We start from the raw sequence: 20,925 nt of genomic DNA, 5'->3' as shown, positions 1-20,925 counted from the left end.
GTAATGGGACATGCATCCATTTATTGTGCATGTTTGATATGTACATTATCAAAGTGCCCATCCTCATTCATGTGTGCTAACCCTAACCCTGCCTCTGCTCCTAATCCCACCCCCAACCCTACGCATTACCTGGTGAAAAAAAAAAAGAAGTAATGTACTCACCGTAACATTTTATGTGAGTTGTTCATCTCGCCTTCATTCTTACAGATGGGTTTGGAGCCGATCCTCGGCTCCGAGTCGGACTACTACAAGGCCCCAAGTCTTCAGACAGCTCAAGGCCAAGTCCCTATCCCATGATGCACCTTGAGTTACCTCAAATCTTGTTTGCTGTGTCTAACAATACCATGTGCCATTCTATCACTTTTTTAGGGGAACCCATAGAAAGACTCAGCAACCATGATAAAACTAGTATCTCGGTCCTCGAAAAACCCTGGAGGGGGTAGGAGGATGGGAAGTAAGAATGAAGGCAAGGTGAACAACTCAGATGGAATGTTATGGTGAGTACATAACTTCTTTATGTGAAGTTGTTCTATCTCGCCATTCATTCCTACAGATGGGTAGCATCCCAAGCACCATCCTTCTCGGGTGGCTCACGGGAGTATGTTTTTCAGGACAGTAGAACCAAAGGAGGCCCTCTCCCTAGAGGCCTTATCAACTTTGTATTGAGTAATAAAGGTATGAGGTCTTGACCAAGTGGCTGCTGCACAAATATTGTCTATAGGAAGCCTAGCAGAAAAAGCAGAGGATGTAGAAACTGCACTGGTAGAATGAGCCTTAATTTTGTGTTGTAAAGGTAAATCGGCAGCTGAATAAGTGAAGGTGATGCAATCAGATAACCATTTAGACAGTGTTGTTTTAGCCACTGGCATACATTTCCTAGAATCTGGAAAGGAAACAAAAAGCTGTTCTGATTTTCTGAACTCTTTGATTCTATCCAGGTAGAATCTGAGCTGTCTATGAACATCAAGCTTGTGCAGCATATACTCTAAGTTGTTGGTGTGTTTGGGGAAAAACACTGGTAAATCTATGATTTGGTTAAGGTTAGCTTCAGTACAAAGGTTAGGTAAAAATGAAGGATTTGTTCGCAGGGACACTCTGTCAGCATGAAAAATCAAATATGGAGGTTTTATGGACAAGGCCTGTAGCTCTGATACTCTACTGGCAGATGTGATGGCTACTAAAAAGATAGTCTTCCAAGACAAAAATTTCAAATCACATGAGGAAGCTGGCTTGAAAGGTGAGAGAATAATGTGTGAAAGCATAAAATTTAGGTTCCATGGGGTATAAGGGGATTTCACTGGTGGTCTGAGGTGGAAGGTCCCTTTGAGAAAGGCTTTGGATAGCTTGTGTGACATTATGTTCAATCCTTTAAAGCCAGGGTGAAAATTAGAGATGGTGGCAAGTTGTACCCAAACTGTAGCTGCCACAGCTCCTTTTTTGAAAAGCATAGTCAAAAATTTTAATATAGAGGAAATGGGGGCTTGGTAGGGATCAATGTTATTCTGACAAGCCCATATAGAAAATCTCTTCCATTTGCTAAGGTACAACTTCCTAGTAGAGGATTTGTGAGAAGATATTAAAATATGCTGCATTTCGTTTGAGAGGTTATGGAGCCTGGCTATGTTGGGAATTGGAGCAGCCAAGCTGTCAATTTTAGGGACTGAAGTGAGCGATGAAGAGCCCCCGATGAATGCGTCAGAAGGTCTGGAACTGGGTCCAAAATCCAAGGCTCTTACAACAGATGAAGTCGAAGGAAGGGGAGCCACATCTGACGAGGCCAGTGAGGGGCTATTAGAATGGTGGTCCTTCCTAGGGATTTTGCTTTTTGTAATACTTTGGGTATCAAGGGAATTGGTGGGCATGCATAGAGGAGACCCGGAGGCCAATCGTGTACGAGTGTGTCCCTTGGGGAATCTCCCAGAGGGGGAATCAGGACAAAGTGGCTTCTGCATTTTGTGCTCATGTGGGAAGCAAAATGTTTGCAGCAAGGCTGGCCCCACCTGTGGAATATTCTCTCTGCTATCTTTTTTTTGAGGGACCACTCATGAGTCAATAAAATTGCCCCGCTCAGTTTGTCTGCAATCACATTGGATTTCCCCGGGATGTGCGTTGCTATCAGAAAGCGCTGGGTAGATATAGCCCACTGCCATACTCTTATGGCTTTGCAACAAAGGGGATAGGACCTGGTTCCTCCTTGTTTGCTCAAGTACCAGACCACTGACATGTTGTCCATCTGAATCGCAATTGTCCCCAGAGGAAGAGAGTCCTGAAAGTACTGCAATGCCAAAAATACCACTCTCATCTCCAGGACATTGATATGCAGATGTGTCTCTTGTTCGGTCCATGTGTCTTGGGCTGTTCTTCCCTGAAAATTCCCCCCCACCCTATCAGGGAAGTGTCCATGGTCACTGTGGCCGTTGGTGAGGGTAGGATAAAAGGACAACCTATCGTTACTTGAAGAGAGGTCAACCACCACCAAAGATCATTTTTGCATGTGTTTGTTACAATTATGAGATGAGACATTGGGAGCTCTTGATAAGACCATTGAGTGAATAGCAGCCATTGTAGAATCCGCATGTGCATGCGACCCAATGGTATCGCTATTATTGCAGCTGCCATCATGACTAATAACTTTAGCAGTTCTGATGCTGGAGCCTTGTCTCTGGATATGATGTTCTGGACTTGCTGACTAAGTAGTAAAACTCTTTCTGCTGGGAGTTTTAAAGTGGAGGTGGTGGTGGTGTCCAATTCTGCTCTGATAAAAATGATATGTTGTGATGGCGACAAGGCAGATTTTTCTGAATTTATGGTAATGCCCAGATGATTGCAAAAAGAAAGACTGGTGTCCCTGGCTTGTATTAGCTGATGCCTGGTGGTGGCAGTGAGGAGCCAATCATCTAAGTACGGAAACACCTGGAATCCTAAATACCTCAGGTGAGCCGTGACCACTGCCATACATTTGGTGAACACTCTGGGGGCTATAGTGAGACCAAAGGGCAGGGCTCAAAACTGGTAATGATTGGCTCTCAGCCAGAGGCATGCAGATGATCCCTGGATGGTCTGGCCATTTTTATATGGTAGTACACATCCTGTAGATCTATTGAGCACATCCAATTGTCTTTCCCTAAGAAAGGAAGTATCGACTGAAGCATGACCATCTGGAACTTCTCTTTCTTGACAGATCTGTTTAGTCTGCTGAGGTCCAAAATAGGTCTCCAGTCCCCTGTTTTTTTTGGAACTAAAAAGAATCTTGAGTAAGTTCCAGATCCTGTCTTGTCTGCTGGGACTGGTTGGATGACTCTTTTTCTTAGCAACATTTGGACCTCTACTGTTCCTTGTTCCCTGCAATTGGGTGGTACATCCAGGATTTTTGTTGTCAATGGAGGGGGAATGGTGAAGGGAATGAAATATCCACTGTAAACTATACTTTGTACCCAGTTGTCATTTGTTATTTTGAGCCAGGCATCTGGATACAAAGATACAAAGATAAGAAACCCCTGACTGCCTCCAGAGTAGGACAGTCGGGCCTCCTTTCAAGAGCACTAGTAGGGCTTCCCAAAGAACTGGTCTCTGTCGCCCTGGTTTTGTGGACCCCCTCTGCGGTGAGGGAAGCATCTTCCATTATTGCCCCCTCCTCTGCCCCTGGGAGGGTCACCACGTGTGTCCAGAAAGGCTCCTTGGGCTTTTTGGAACCACATCTTTCCTCCCTTTTAACTCTTGGGGTATGGTCTAGTAGGGGTGGAAAAACGGACTCTGATGGCAGACAGAGTCATTCCTTCCTGCTTACACCTGGTCAAAGTTTCCTTAACTTTGGGCCCGAAAAGGGATGAGCCATCAAAAGGGGTGTTGACAAAGAATAACTTAAAGGGCTCTGCGAAGGAACACAAGTGCATCCAGGAGTGCCTCCTAAGAGCAATTCCTGTACCCACTGCCCTACTCATTCCATCAGTTGCATATGAGATGAGACGTATGGAAAAGTTCGCTATGGAATTGAGGGTAGTAAGTAGGGAGGCAACTTTGTCTGAAGCTCCTGCAGCTACTGTACCCTGAAGAGTATCTCCAAGCTCTTTTAGGAGGTCTCTTTGCAGTCTTGTAAAATATGTGAGATAGTTCAATGAATGCATGGCAAAAGTAGCTGAACTGTCCATGTGCTTCCCATATCTATCCATGTTCCTAGAGTCTCTGTTAGAAGGATGTATAGAGGAAGACGTTAGTGACATCTACTTTTTGGTGGCTGCTGCCATCACCATGGCATCAACTGGCACTCCCTTAGTGAGAAAGGACTTATCCTGAGGGGCAGAAATAAATTTATTGGGCCTCCTAGGGACAGGCTCCATGGTGTCTGGAGACTCCCATGCCCTTCGTGAGACCAGCTCCATGAGCTCATCGAAGGGAGGAGGCACCCAAGAGGTGGAGGGTTGAGACCCAAAAGCCTTCAGGAGAACCAACTCATCTTCAGTAGGGTTGGTGGACTTCCAGCCACCTCTCTGCTTAAGGATTTCTAATATCTCTGCAAATGAGAGATCTTCAGAGGGGGACCATGGGGACCCTTCTGATTCATCTAAGTCAGTTTCAGAGGTGACAGACTCCTGCTGGGAGTCTAGGTGCTTCCTCTTGCAAATTCTCTTCCTGGGAACCTCATCATTGGGAAGTTCTGGTGAGGTCTCGGAAGAGCAGGGGCCACCCAGTGGGACTTCCCGAGGCTCAGGGTCTCTATGCTTCAAATGGCATCTGTGAGTCAGAAGTGAACACAGGCACTTTTGGGGAGGAGGTAGTTGGACCTGAAGTTGTAGATGTCCTGGGGGACATCACTCTCCTCATGGCTTCAAAGGCACCTCTGCTCTGATGAGAAGGGACCACTGGATCTGAAGAAACAACCGATCTCCTCGGCACCAGAACAGTGGGCTCTGAACCAGAGGTAGGAGCCAAACTCATCCAGGCCAAGGCCTTGAGAGGCAAGGTCGGAACTGACAGGTCAGTCCGACTATCTTCCCCGGACCCAACCAGAGAGTGTCAGCTCTTAGACTCCTTGATGGGCACCGAAGAAGTCCAGGTAAATGGAACTGATGGCACTGGAGCAGGCGTCGGCTCCGAAGGCTCTACAATCATCAGGTCCAACTCCTCCAGCTCTGAAGGACCGGTATGTCTCAGAAGAGGAAAAGAAGTTGATGACATAACAGTCTTCAGTTCCAAAACCACTTGGGTTGAAGCCGATAAAAATTTAGCAAACGCCTATGCCTGTAGCAACTTCTGCACCACACGATCCACATCCAAATCGGATAGGCTGATCGAGGACCGAGATGAATGTATGGAGGGTGGTACCGACTGGAGACTGGGAGACTTTAATACTTTGGAGACCAGCTCCAAAAAGACAGGACGCTCGACTCCGAAGGCTGTGGAGCCAACATCGACAGTTTTATAGATTTTGTCACATCAGTAGATGAAGCCTTAGAAGACTTTGAAGACTTGGGAGACTGGCTAGATTTATCCTGGTCATGCAAAGCTTCCTGAAATGAAGATTTTAACAGTCCTCTGTCAATGAGTTTTCTTTTTCTCTCATGTAATACTCTGGAAGAAAAAGAATGGCAAATGGAGCAGCTCTCCTGCAAGTGCAAGGCTCTACGAGACAGTAAACACAATTTACGTGACTATCTGTCACTGACATCTTTTGTTCACAATTTTGACATTTTTTAAAACCAGACCTTGGATGTTTTTCTTTATCCTGGTCAACCATAACACTGTCTACAATACCAAAAGTACTTGTTATTCAACAAAAAGTACACACAAACTTTAACAATTTTCGAGTACACTATAATATAAACTGTAAATAGCCCCTAAAAAGAACAAATGGGCTGTATAAACACACACACACACACACACACACACACACACACACCAAATTTATCAATCTATAAATGCTTGTAAAACACTATACTAATTATCTATATAAGGCACAGCAATAAGGGAAGGGATAGTAAAGGCCTATAAAACACGATGGCCAAAGGGAGAAAGAGAACTATCAACTTTAAAGCTATAAAAGATCTAAGTTATAACTAGCAATGACTAACAACAACTATTAATATAACTATTAATATAAGAGAAAACATTTTAAAAGTTTTATAGAAAAGCTATACTGGCCCAAGCTGAGCTTGGAAACCTCCGATCTGTTGCAGCGGCAAACTAGATCTGAGGTAACTCAAGGTGCATCATGGGATATGGACTTGGCCTCGAGCTGTCTGAAAACCTCGAGCTTTGTAGAAGACCGACTCGGAGCCAAGGATCAGCTCCGAACCCATGTGTAAGAATGAATGGCAAGATAGAACAAGTTCCGATCAGTTATTTCCTTAATAGTATCACTGTTCAGTCAAAGTATGTCTGATGTTACTGTTAGGGATTCAACAATCAGAAAAAGGGAGAATTTCTTCTTTTTGATAAATGGGCTTGCTGACCTGTAGTGATTGATAAAAGTGATATTGATCCTTTTCCAGGTCAATTTATCTGTATTCATAACTGTGCCCACACACACACACACACACACACACACACACACACACACACACACACACACACACACACACACACACACATATTGGTTCAGTTCGGCTGCTTGAACAATGATGTTTTCAAATGAGGAAAAGACCAGCAAAAGTTAATGAATGAGTAAAGATTGCAAATTGCTGATCATTTCATGGTCAAGACTACAGTACAGTGGGGGTGGGGAAATTCCCTTTTGCCACTGTAGTGCAGTCTTGGAGGTTGGTATGTTTAAGTAGCAGGAAGCATGGGGGAGTGCATGAAGCTTACGTCCTGAAAAAAATAGGTTTGAATTGTTTTCATATATACATATATGTGTTTTTTTTTTTGCATAGTTGTTTTCTGAATTGTTTTTCATGTACTTTGTACTCAAGCTATTGTGCCTTTGAACATGTTTGCTTGTGTCTGTCTGTCTGTTTGTGTGTATGTCTATATGTATATGCATGGAGTTACGGTAATCAAGCTTCTTGAAGGCTAGTAGGTCAAACCCCTAACTTGGCAATCCAATGTATGAAGCCCTGAAGCTATGATTGCTTATCCACTCATACCACTAGTAAATTGGAGCATAAAAAGTAGAGCACCAAGTCTGTGGAAATACAGCAAAAGTATTCCATTTCCAAAAAGTGGCAGATCGTACCAAAGCAGAGAATTACAGCTGCAGATGATTTTACTTTACTTTTTTTAAGCAATTCTAACATACACATAATTATAGCTTGCAAAGCTGATTTGGTAACTTCAAATGCTGACTAAATAGAAGTAAATTTATGAGAGAAACCTTTAAGTAATGATTTTAAAAAGTACAGTGCATCAGGTGAAAATATCACAGGCCAGGAAGTAGAATCAGTTTCATAATCAATCAAAAACTGTACTTCCAGGAGCACACAGATCACTCTGTGAAGTTGTTAAACATAAAACTGGGCTTCCTATACATAATAAAGAGGATGTGCCCAGCTAAAGCAAGAAAATCCATTGTGCATACTATTCTGTTGCCCAAACTCTGCCTCAGAACCATCATGCTCAGACAGGTACCTGCCCTGAGCACAGCAACACCAAACAAGGAATGGCTTACAACAGAGCAACCCATTTCTCATTTTGATCTCTACAGACCAGATATTGTGATACACCCAGGACAGCTGGTTCAATGAACCTATTACAAAATTACACTATCAATAGTTACTTTTTATCCTTTAAAAGTGTACATGAAAACATTGTCCAGCTATTTCGTATCTATTTAGTTTGTTCTAACTAGCAAGATATTTAAGATTCCCTGTGGGGCACTTAGTGAAACTGACCAAGACAAGCTCAATAGCAAAAAACTGTTTTCTAAACTATTATTTCTCAGCCCTCTGCAATAAATTGTCGCTTTCAAACAAACAGATTGGTAAGCTAACTGCATTCGAGTGGGACCCCTTCAGCTACTGTATTAAGTATGAGCAGTGCAATCAGAGTATTATCAAATATGATTCAAAGAAATCTAAACTAACACATCACAGTAATTGTTTTCAAATACTAGTATGTATGAAGTCAGTGCTGTCACCGTGCTGCCAGTTAGACAAGAGACTCAGTGACAGTAACCCATCACTAAGAAATTCCTTTATGAACTCCCCATATACTTACTATAGACTCACGGTTCCCTGTTATTAATCAGAATACAACTGTAACTGATAATCCTGTTTTCACCATTGTCAGATAGCACAGGACACTCGCTACTATGGAACTATCCCAGACCCAGTTTTGTACCTTCAAACTTGTGTCCGCATGAAGACGTGAATCTACCTCAAAGCATTTCATCCCAACTGATTAATTTTGGTTATTATTAAATTAAGCCTATGAACATTGTGTACAATGACTGTTTGTTATAGCAACCAGTGAGTTATACATAAATTGTTTTGACAAATGGCTGATAAGGAAAAGAGCTAAAACTAAAATGTGTATACTGAGGCTGTGATCTGTGCCTGCTACAGATTACACATAAATGTCTCAGATAAGTTTTTGGTATATTAGTCAAGTATTAATACAAGGCATTTCTTGACTTTCAGTATTCACTTTATATAGGATGTAATGTGATCATATTTCTATATACTGTCTGCACCTTTGTGTAAAACAGAGGTTTATATTATTACAGCTTTGCTGTAATTTATACTAAGGCAAGCCTGGTTAATGAACTATAGATAAATAAAATATAAGTTTTGGTTAAGGATCTCCTTCCTTTACAAGAAAGATTTATTCATCTTTAGAATGCTGCACAAACAGGGTCCTTCCTACCTAAAATGTCTGCTTCATGCTGTTCTTCTTGTTGCTTGCAATGTTGAGCTCAAAAAGGCCTCCTGGGTTTCTTCAAGATCGCATCAAGTAACAAGCTTTTTGCAGTACCACTGACTGTGTCTTATTGCTGACTGCTTCATAGGTGGTCTATTGATAAAGTGTTTTATGTCCTACCCACTCAGGAAAGCTTTTTCGTACTAATGCATTAATTGTGCAGGATGCTTATATGTAGTGATTGTATATTGTGCTCTAACAGCTACCTTACAGCACAGTTTTGTACCTGGGAACAGAGCATTTTTTTCAAATAAAAATATAACTAAAACCAATGATAAAACTAAAGTTAACTTGAAGCGGACATCTGAAAATATCAGAGAAAAGTGAGAATATGATTTCATATTTTACATTATTTCATATTTTTCAGTATGCCATTGTGTTCAGGACACCCAAGTACTATGATTTGCACATAACCAAACCGGTTACAGTGTTTGTGCAATTAAGAAGAAGGTCAGATGGAGAAACAAGTGAATCCAAACCATTCATTTACTATGCTCAGAAACGAGGTAATGTGGTTCTTTATTTAACTGTTTACATTTTAGATAAAGTAGCGTTTTTGCTAGTTATAGACACATCATTTAGAAAACAGGGACCTTTAGGAAATTTGAAAGAGGGAAAGGGTATGTTTTAAAGGCTGGCAAATCTAAAGCTATATATTTTCTTAGTAGTAAGAAAATGCCCAAGACTCAAGTACAGCTGAATCGTTTCAAAAAAATCTTAGACTTTATATCTGACAAAAGTAGCATTAAGCAGAATATTGTGCCACATGTATTTCACATTGAGAGAGTCTTCTTGAGTGTCAGTTTTAAGGAAATGTTTTTTAGCAAGCTATCCCATTCCATATGTTAAAGGGTAAATGTCTTGTGAGATGAACTGAATAAATAATATACAATGCGACCTACCCCTCTGAAGCATACACATTAACTGCATAGTATACTGAGATGTTTGATAAATGTCTCAAGTAATTTAATTTTGTATATTAGTCCATTGTTATTAAGAGAGATTTCCTTACTATACTGTTCTAGTTAGTATTTACTTCACATAGAATGTGCTAGGCTTTTCGACTCTTCCCCATGCCCCAACTCAGAAAGGATGCATTCACAGAGTTAACTCCGAGATGTTGAACTTGCTGAGTACTATATTCGGTAGAGATCACTGCTGGTATTGTTTTAAGTGTACACAATCAGTGATCCCTTCATTTTGGTAGATTTCTTCCTTCTTCATGTTTGTGCAGTTGTGGAGTTGGTCTATTTAAACTCAGAGGGTGTTAGGATTTGACCCCACTAGGGCACGCAGACAGGCTTTCTCCTCTGTGAAAAAACATTGCATTTTAAATCTGTTTCACTGGTTGAATCCTGAATAGCTTAACTTAGTGAGTCAAGTCTTATGCAACTTAAACGTTGGGAATGTACTATGATCACATTTCTCTACATTTCTGACTGTATTAAGGAAAGGAACCACTTTAGACTCCCAGAGAATTTTTCTCTGTTTATTTTTAGTGGCATTAGTGATAGATGCATACATTTTAACAAAGCCTTAGACCTAGCAGTATGCAAAAGTTTGATAACAGAACACAGAACCTAGTACTCAAAGACAGTTAATTTGATGATTTGAAAAGTAATTGACAAGTCTCAGAGGAAATTCTCCTAACAAAATACTGTCTGCCCAAAGAGATGACTGGTAATAATTTTTGAGGCTATTGCTATTTATTATTTACACAAGTGAGAAACAGAAAAGCTTGTGAACGTGGCTATCAATTGTTTAAGGAACTGAAGAAAAAGAAGAAATCAGAAAATATTACCCAAAGATGTTAGAGTAGTAGCCAAGAATATGAAATTGAAGTTACTTGTCCATAAGATGTCAAGTAATATATTTTAACTGCTGAAATTCACGCATATGTGTTATTGCATTATTAGAGACAGAATGCATATTATATTGAGAATACAATAATAAGGACACCAGCCATACTGTTTAGTCATGTTTTATTATCAGTACACCATAGACATGCACAGATGTACTTTGTAGTACAGTTTGGCTCACGTTTTAGAGAAACCAAGTCCTGCTGACATTCTGAATAGTGAAGTCATTATATCACATCACCCCTTTCTGTTTCAAAGATGTAACCATAATTTATCAAGTTAAATGGCATTTTGTGAGTTCTTGCTTTAAGGTAAACAAATATCCATTTATCTGAAGTATAATTGCAGGCTGAAAAATTATACAATCAAAAAAGTTAACAGGTGCAGGGTTTGATGCTCACCTTTGAAGGAAATTGGCTTACCTGTGAACCTATATATATTCCACCTAGCCCTCTGTGGATGTTTCACTTGTAGCATTAATTTGTGTCTCTGCAGTGTCAGGATCATATTTTGGCATTATGGACTATTGTGAGCATCATGTTGATTATTGTATGAAGGTTCAGCATCACAGGTGACTCCTTCTACAGCTGTGCTCACTTGTATAAGGTGGTGAGTGTGTCCATTGATTGCCATTATCAGTCAATCAGTATGCCTTCTATATGCGATTCATGTGTCTGTCCTATCAACAAAAAATGAGACAGGACATACCTGCTTAATAAGCCAAGATGAGATCAATTTGAACTCAACCTTCCAGTGGTCATATCTCAAACAATGACTCCAGTGAATGGGATTACTTTCTTCATTGCAAACTTAGGAAATAGGAAATACACCCCGGGGATCACTTCTGTGGCTCTGCTCGACAGGGGCACAGGAAAATAACTTTCTTGGGTGGCGTAAGTCAGGGAAACTTGTTGGTTAGGCTTACTTAGTCCCATGGGCCAATAGCCTAGTACCTACCTATGAACCTATGAACCTATGAACTTATGATGCTGCAGTTTCTATAGGTATTGCTTTTGTCTTACAGTAACACCTAGATTTTCTTTGATCAGGTCAAGCATTGTATTGACATATCTATTCAGGAATAATATTTTGTCAGTGGTGCTACAGGTAGTTCACTCACCTTTCATGCAGAAGGCTGTGGGTTTTATTCCCATCCCAAGTAGAGTGACTGCTGATAGTGCAGGAATCATAAGCAATATGCTGCACTCCTGAGTGTGCTGCCCTTCGGATGAGATGTTAAACCAAGGCCCCATCTGCTTGAGGCACAGGTAGCTCAGGTAGATGTAAAAGACTCCATGGCACCTATTGAAATGAGTAAGGGTCCTTTATTTGTATACAAAAATGACTCTTATTTACAAAATATTTACTTATTTACAAACAGTCATATATGTACAAATATATAAATATACAAATCTGTGTACACATATTCATAATTTCCTTTACAATCATGCTAAATTTTCATCCCTATTAGGTCCTCAGTCTTTTTACCATAACCATCAGCTGATTTTACTTAATAGTGTTGCTAAAATCCATTTACCATTAAACAGAATTTCATGTATTCTTTCATTCCAATATAACCCATATAACATAAAATAACTTGTTATCTACTCTTTTAACATGCTCTTTAATTCTGTTTTATAATGTCGATATTTAATCATATCCATGTTTATTTTATCCACTTCTTTTATATTTTCAAAAAATCTTCTTAACATAGTTTTCCCCATAACTTTTTTACTGTTTCACATTTCAAAAACACATTTTCTGTAGTTTCTTCTTCTTCACAATGTAAACATATTCTATCACTTTTCTTTTTATATGGCATATTTCCTTTTACTGGCAATTTATCTATTACCAGTCTCCACAAAAAATCTTGGCATTCCACTTTCTGATTACATCATTTGCTTCTTATTTTTATAGCTTTATTTTTTCATCTGTTACATTTTCACATGGTTTTATATAGGAATGTTTTATCATTACATTCTTATACCATACTTTTCTATCTTTTTCTGTATCATCAATTTTTATTTACCACAAAATATTTGTTCTTGGTAACACTTTATTCATTTATACACTCTTTTTTTACCATACCCCAAAATGTATCATACTTATATTTATACAGTTTTGCTACTAATCTCTCAACTTTTTTATTTATCCATGTTAACACTGTACAAATTTAATGAAACAGCATATACCACTGGGTTAATTAACCCTAAACCTGCTTCTTCTTTATTTAGATATAAAACTCCTCTTTCTACTGGGTTTAATTTGAACCCCATATAAATGAAAAAAATATCTGCAATAATTCCTTTTTAAATGCTGTTGGCAACATAAATACACTTGCAATTTACAATTTATCAAATAAGTCCTTTTTCTAAATGATAACTTATATGTTCTCCAGAAAAGACATATTTGTTTTATTTCTTCTATTGTTTTTCCCATTGAATTCTATTTACATCTTTATTCCCAAATTTTATACCTAACATAGAATTTCATTCATTGTAAAATATATACCCTGATCTTTACTGTATCACTTAAACCTTTAGTTTTTTTCCTTATTTAAAGCCATCCCTATCATTTCCAGACACTTGTTTGTGTATTTATTACTTCTTTTATCCATGTGTTTTTGCAATTATCATAATGTCATCTGCATATATTAACATAACTGGAATTCTTAACTCTTCATGTATTGTACCACTCTGCTTCCTTCATTTTGTAATTTATTTCACATGCTATCATATTCACAACTAATACAAAGAGTATACAACTCATTGGGCATCCCTGTCTTACACCACTCTTGATATGTACCTCTTGGCTTAACTAGCCATTTACAAGTAATTTTACTTTATTATAACTATTTGCTGACATACATAATTTCCTAACTTTTTCACTTAGACTTTATTCTTTCATTATTACCCAAAATATTCCATGTCTAATTGTGTCAAATGCCTTATTATGGTCTCTTATCATGATTTTTGCTTCTTAGTTTCTGTTCATAATATCATCTACAATTTCCCTGTCATTAATAATTCTTAACAATCCTTACCCTTTATACTATATATGCTATCTTCCATAATATTTTCGATTTTAGTTTCAAATTTCTTTTGTATTATTTTCATAAAGATCTTTTAATCATTATTATTCATTACTATTGGTCTCCAGTTTTTTTAATTCGGTTCTATCTTCCTTTTTCCATATAAATTTTAAGTATTCCATTACATAATTCTTTATACATAAAACCTTAATTTAATCATTCATTCAAGATCTTTATTTATTTATTTATTTGCCAATCCCTTCATTTTTTATAAATTTCCTACCCTATTCCATCTGGGCATGCAGCCAAATCTATATTTACTTGTCTTAATACTTTATCTAGCTCATTTAAAGAAATCTCCTTTTCCAATTATTTATTCTCTTTTTCTGTTAACTTTTTTACTTCCAATGTTTTATTCACTACCTTCTTTTTTCTTTAAGCATGTCTACACTATTAATAATATTTTCCTAAGTTCCTTCTACTTCTTTTACATTTTTATTTCGCTCATTACACTAGCATCTTCCGTTACTAATCTGCTTACGTACCTTTATACTTCTCCTCTTTTTCTTTTAAAAAATACCTTTGCTTAATAACAGTTTTGGTATTTTTTCTTGATTTCTTTCATATAATTTTTTTTCTTTGTCAAAGTACTTTCTATCTTTAAGTTCTAAATCTTCCACTGCATTGTTATATGTTCTTTTATATTTTTATTTCTCTACTTTCTCACATCATATTGCCACTGTAAAAACATTTTTTTATATTTTCCTTAAATATCATCCACCATTCAGACCATTCTTTATAAAATGTTCTCATAGTAATGTGATCTTTCCATAATTCTATTACTAATCTCTTTCCTTCTTCATGCCATGCTTTCTAATTTATCATTTTTATTCATTTGCCTATTTTTATATATTCCTTGTTTTCTTTTATCTCTAACCATATTGCAAGATGATCAGAAAATCCTGGTTCAACTACACCCCCCTTCTCCTATAACTAAACCTTCTGATACTATAAGATAAACTATTTCAATTCTGTACATAACCCTTTTGTAAGTCCATGATTTTTTGTCCCAAAGTTTTAACTTACCACGTTTTATAACTTCTAACATTTTTCTTATATCATTTCCTTTCTTAAACTTGCCTCTTAAATCACAGTTGAAGTCTCCTGTCATTATAATATTCATATTTATCACTACATTGTCTAAAATCTGATAGAATAAACTTTCCCTTTCTTTACAGTTAGTATAAGCATATGTTATAATTCTATATGCATTCTCTTTCCATATTAAATCTACAATGGTTAATCTTTCAATTTTTGTTCAAGTTACATCAACTATATTTACTGTATTTCTAGAGAATATGGCTATTGCAGAACACCTCTCATTTCCCAAATTCCAAATTATCTTTCCTCCCCATAGTTTCTCTGTTTGTAATCTTTCTTCATATGTTAAAAATCTTGTGCCTTCTAATATAATTATATCTACACCACATGTATTACACCACTACAAACGTACTATTCTTCTTCTTGTATTCTTAATACTATTCACATTTACAGAAAGCACTCTAAAATTTTCATTTTCCCTTTTCCTTAGATTCATGGTTTCATGAGTTCATAGCTACAGTAGCTACTGTGTTAGCTTTCTTAATAGGCCATTGTAAGCCTAACCAAGTTCCTTCTCAAAGGTGAGAATCAAATACTGTACCTTGTGTTTGGGAGTCAAACACCTTAACCATTGTACCAAGCCCCAATCTCTAGCTGTATATACTTTTTCATCCATTTCTTTTCTTTTTTCTTTTGTATTTATCCCTTTACATTTTTTTTCTGTCTTTTATCCTTTTACCATTAGAATTCTTTTTCTCTTTACTACCTCCTAGTTTATGTATCTTCATCACGTATTTCAGAACCTTCTTCTATATGCTCTTTTTTCTCATCTAATTTTCTTCTATTTCTACCACTTCTAAAATTTCTTCACTTTATTTATTTTCTTCTCTTTTTTTCCTTACTGTTATTTTATTTTTTGCAATCCATCAATAAATTTCCAATTTTTGTTACATTTATAACATTTCAGTTTACATTTTTTGCATCATGTCCCATTTCCCAACATATATAACATTTTCTTTTGTCACAGTTACTTGCCAAATGTCCTTTTTTACAGAAAAAAATGTTTGGGGTTTCCCCCAGTGTTTTATAACACACCCATTCCCTTCCATATTGATCATGCTTTGCATATGTATATTTTTTTTCTCTTTTGATTTTGTAACAAAGCATTACAATCCCAGACACCAGTCCATATATTCCTTTTATCATAAACATTTGCAATGTGCAGTACTTCTTCACATAAAACGTTCAAATGTCCTTTCAAAGTCTCTCTTTCTAGCTCTATTTGAAATTGTACATGAATCTTGTTTTTTGTTTCCATGATAAATGCTTTTATAAGATAAAGATTCCATGGTTTACATTCTTTCTTTTATCATATTCTCCAAGAAATTTTCCATTGAAAAAACAGTCTCATATAATTTTACAAAATGTCTCCTTGTTAATAAGAATACATAGTCGTACTTTATGTGCTTTTACACCCAAAGGAACTATTAAATTGTCCCACACTTCATATCTGTCCATTTTTTTCTTCTTTACTTTGAATGCTTCCCACATACTTCCATTTTTCATTTTCTTTTGCCTTCTTTTCTGCTACTCCACTTTTGCCTTCTTTTACTTTCTCTGTATATGTTTTCTTTTCTATCTCACCACTATTCTTCAGGATTGTCTCTGCATCCTCCTTTTGTATGTTCTCCATAACATACCTCTCAACTGTCCAGATTTTCACAGAATGTCCAGATTTTGCTTCAGATTTTTTGTCTGTTCCTCACAAAATTTGTAGTTTTATGGCAAATCATAGAGGGTTGAAATAAGTAAATAATTATATACATTTGAATTTCAGACTTCATATCCTTCAGAAAATGGAGACTAACACAAATCCTGTTATGGTAGTAACATCCTTACCTTATAAGAGCAATATTTAAAATCTGTCCCTATTTTTGGGGCTTTGTCCCCCCATTATTTTAGGCTTTGTCCAGATTTCTTGCACTTAGAGGTTGAGAGGTATGCTCCATAATGTCCTCCCAGGAAGCATCTCCTTCATTTTCTGGTTCACTGTGCACCACCATTTCTTTAAGTAAATCATTCCAGAACCCTCCCAACTGGAGGGTTGTAATTATACATCTATCATTTGCTGACCCATCTCCATCATAGGATCATAGGAGATTACTAGGCTATCAATCTGGAGGTCAATTTAAGCCTAGCTATTTCAACCCAATGTAACACCATAGAAGTGCTAGTCAATACCCAAGATTGCATTTAGTAATGAGATGACTGCATATGTTCAGAAGGGTTGTGGGTGCTATCCCTGATAAGAATTTACAGTGCCCCAACCACTCACCCAGGTTCCTCTTGAACAGTGTCATAGAGGTGCTCTGTTTCACATGAATTGGTAGCCTGTTCCAAAGTTGTGGCAGTCACTGGGAAATAAATCTGTCCCTCCAGCATGTTCTATTTAAGTTGTAGGCCATATTTAAGTCCCTGGAATGGGTAGCCCTAGACCCATTTGATTTACAAATATGCAGCAAGTTCATTAGGTTTGGGACTTGGATTGCTCTGTAGGCCAGGCATAAATCTCCCCTAAGAAGTCTTTATGATACAGAGTATAGTGACAGGGACTTTAGTCGGTCTGTGTAAGGCACATGCTGGAGCCCCATGATCTTCTTTGTTAGAAACCTCTAAGCTCTTTCTAATTGCTGCAGGTGCTTAGTATGGTACTTGCCGAATAAGGCATTATACTCAAATATGGGATGGATAAGTGCCGAGTATAGGGGGATTATATCTTCCTTTCCTCTCAAGTCGATGCCTTTACTAACTGAGTATGCTACATGGAAAGCTTTCCTCGAACAGGTTTCTTTGAAATATTTCCTCAGAATCCAGCACTCATTCTCCAGTCTCAATATTTGATTTCTCCTTCATTTCTTTCACCACTCCATCATCTCTTTCTCTCTCCATCTGCCTCACTATTTCGCCAGGCCACCTCTGTACCTGGAACAGAAACAGGAAGTGCTCCACCAAAATGGTTCCCATTCACAACAATGATGAGTAGGGAAAGTTTCCCAATGCCCTGGCCAAATTTCCCCTAGTAGTAAAAATACCACCTTGGTTCTCTTCTAAAAAGAGACTATTTACCTAGTGGGACTAACCTAGTCAACAAAGAATAAATATTGCTGGTATAATATTAGATACTTAGACCCAGAGGACATTGACACTCTACTGGTGGATAAATTTAACTTTAACCTCACCCTTTCTCACCTCCTGCATCCCCAGAACTCGTAACTGCATCTACACCCCATTAAATCTCCCATGAATAAGTCCACAAAGCACTATCTAGTGGCAAGAACACTGTTTCTGTTAGGCTGGATAACATACTAGGCTGAGTGTGGACCTGTCAGTTCCCCTACAGACACTATTCAATGTCAGCCACCAAACAGGCTTTGTGCCTAATGACAGCAACTGTCATCACCTTGTACAAATGTGGGGTGTCAACAGACCCAGGAAATTATAGACTCATAAGTCTGAACAGTCTCATCTGTAAGTCTATGTAAAGGATCTTTTTGGAGTTAATAAATAAGGATATAGGTAACCTACAAGCCATTCTTGCTTTATTAAAGGCATATCCTGCTTTCTTAACCTGAATTACTTCTTTGAGAAGGTTAATGAGGGCAAATCAATACACACTGTACATCTAGAACTTGCAAAGGAGTTCAGCACGATGCCACATGATAAAATATCCCAGCTAAATAATAATCCATATGTAGCTCACTGGAAAGCATAAATAGAACCCAGGAAATCATGGTCAGCTGCTCTACCTTTTCCAAAAGACCTGTCATTATCTGTGTACCACAGGGTTCAGTCCTTGGGCCACTTTTCTTTAGCATTTACTTTTCAGAGGTCAGAGCTACTGTTAAGGGTTTATGGTTGACCAGGTTTGCAGATGACTGTAAACTTAATGCCACCATAAACTTCCCTAGGGACAACAAACCAGCAGCTGGTGTCCAAACCATGGACTGAAACGGAATGCCAAGAAACATATGATAGTATCTTTGGCAAGCAAGAAGTCTCTTGTAACTATTACATTTACAACCTGCCTCTGAAAACTGATCCATTAGTTAGAGACTTGAGAACCTATGTAGCAATGACCTGTCCTTTGATCATCAAGTATCTAGTGTTACAAGAAAGAGCTTTTTCATTGCACAGCTTATTATTAAAGGTGTGGCATCCAGGCTGAGGGATGAGAACATTCGAATGTATTCCATACTCAGGCCAGTCACTCAGTATAATGCTGCCTTTGGTATGTACCTATGTAAACATTCGAGACAACATGAATGCTCACAACTCTTTCTTACTAAGAAAATCACGGACCTAAATCATAAAAACTATGCAGGCCATCTCAAAGCCTTGTTCCTCTTCTTGGTGTCATACAGACTACCTAGGGGCAATCTCTGCCTCACACACAGAGCCTCAACAGATCCATTCCTTTCTGACCTACTGCATATTCACAAGTCCAATGGGGGTAATAAACACCTGCTCAAGAGACTAAATCTCTTATGTAACATAAATATAACATGTAAGAGGGACAGATATTTATCACAAAGAATACCACTTTTTTTTGGAATCATCTCTTACACTATTCAGATGTAATCTGGATGAATGGATGAGTAAGCTCAAATTCACCCCTGGTTTAGCACTATTGTCCCTCATGTATAGGGGTAACATGTAAATGTTCTTCTCATTTCTGGGTTATACGTACTAAAAATATAAGGGCTAAAATCTTCATGGTAATGTGTGGCTAGGTTTCTAAACATCCTCAGGGATCAATAGCCTAGTAAGTACCTGTGAACATATGAACATATGGTAGCATCTAGTTGTACAGTTAAATTTGAACTGTTACTACAACTGAAACAGTAAAACATTTATTCCACATGCAATACTGACTCTGCAGAGAATAACTTGTGTACTAGTGGAATAGATTATTCCATTTTGTTTAACAAAATGATGAATTTCATCTGACAAGATCCGAATACTATTATCCATAATGAATCTTCTGATGAACACATTTTGTCTGTCTATGGACTGTAGCTTGTAATGTAATCTCAAGCTTATTAAGCACTCCTAACTATTTTGAATATGTATCTACCACAGTTAAGAACAGACTAGAATTGAATAGTCTTGCAAAATCAATATGCAATCTTTTGTCACTGTTCTCTTGGCAATTCTGTTAGATACATTAGAAATCAAATTTCATATTAAAAGTGGTGCTGGTCTAGGTACATCATGTTCCATTTAATATGGTAAATGTACTCAGTCTCTTTCTAGGTTTGGCCACTATATAACATTTCTTGTCAGGGTCTTCTTCACAATGCCCATGTATCCGGCATGGATTTCTTAGGTTCATAGATTTGACTGCCAAGTGTTTGATTTTTCTGGCCCTATGAAAGCTTGATTGTGATAACTCCTTGTTGATACTTTCTACTTCCAATAGACAGACAGACAGAGTGATAGATATAGATATAGATAGGGAAGTTAATTATTAAATTCTTCTGTCCGTAAGATGCTTCCATAACTTAGTGTTAGCCCCCTAGTGGCATATTCCAAGCATAGACTTCCAAGTAGTACTAAACCAGACATTGCTTTATGGAGTAGACAATGGCTGCCTCTAAATAACCCATAACAATCACAATATAATGACAGTTCCTGAAGCCTTTCTGAATAGTTGAAAATTTTCAAAACTATAATGTTTCTATTAAGGATTCGACATACCTTTGCAAGTTTTTTTTCAGGTGGTTTGGCTGAAGGCTACGGAATGCAGCACTGCATTCAATAAGGGGTAGAATCTATGAGATAAAAAAGGTACAATAATTAGTGATCTCCCTGGAGTTGTGGAGATATGCCTTTTAATTAGATGGAACACTGAATATACTTTTCTAACTTTGTTAACTATACACTGCAGAAACTTTAAATTATTGTCTTCTACTATCCCTAGCCCTTTAAAGATGGTGTCATTTTTTATGATTTGGTCATTTATTCTGCTGTCATTGTTTATATATTTTGCCAAGTCTTGTGATGCTACATTGATTGACATTA

The 20,925-nt window shown here is 37.7% G+C and overlaps 1 long non-coding RNA gene across 1 annotated transcript in view; it reads left to right on the top strand.

The window, feature by feature from the left end:
• LOC122800197 overlaps window positions 1-20,925 on the top strand; it is a 186,833-nt gene that overhangs the window by 46,708 nt on the left and 119,200 nt on the right. The window contains exon 2 of the long non-coding RNA XR_006364551.1: window positions 9,221-9,359. This is a non-coding gene — a long non-coding RNA (uncharacterized LOC122800197). The remainder of the gene's footprint in view (window positions 1-9,220; window positions 9,360-20,925) is intronic.

Source organism: Protopterus annectens, chromosome 4.part0 (assembly GCF_019279795.1).
Source record: "Protopterus annectens isolate FY-2018-M chromosome 4.part0, PAN1.0, whole genome shotgun sequence".
NCBI lineage: Eukaryota > Metazoa > Chordata > Ceratodontiformes > Protopteridae > Protopterus > Protopterus annectens.
This window is presented reverse-complemented; position numbering and strand designations above follow the sequence as displayed.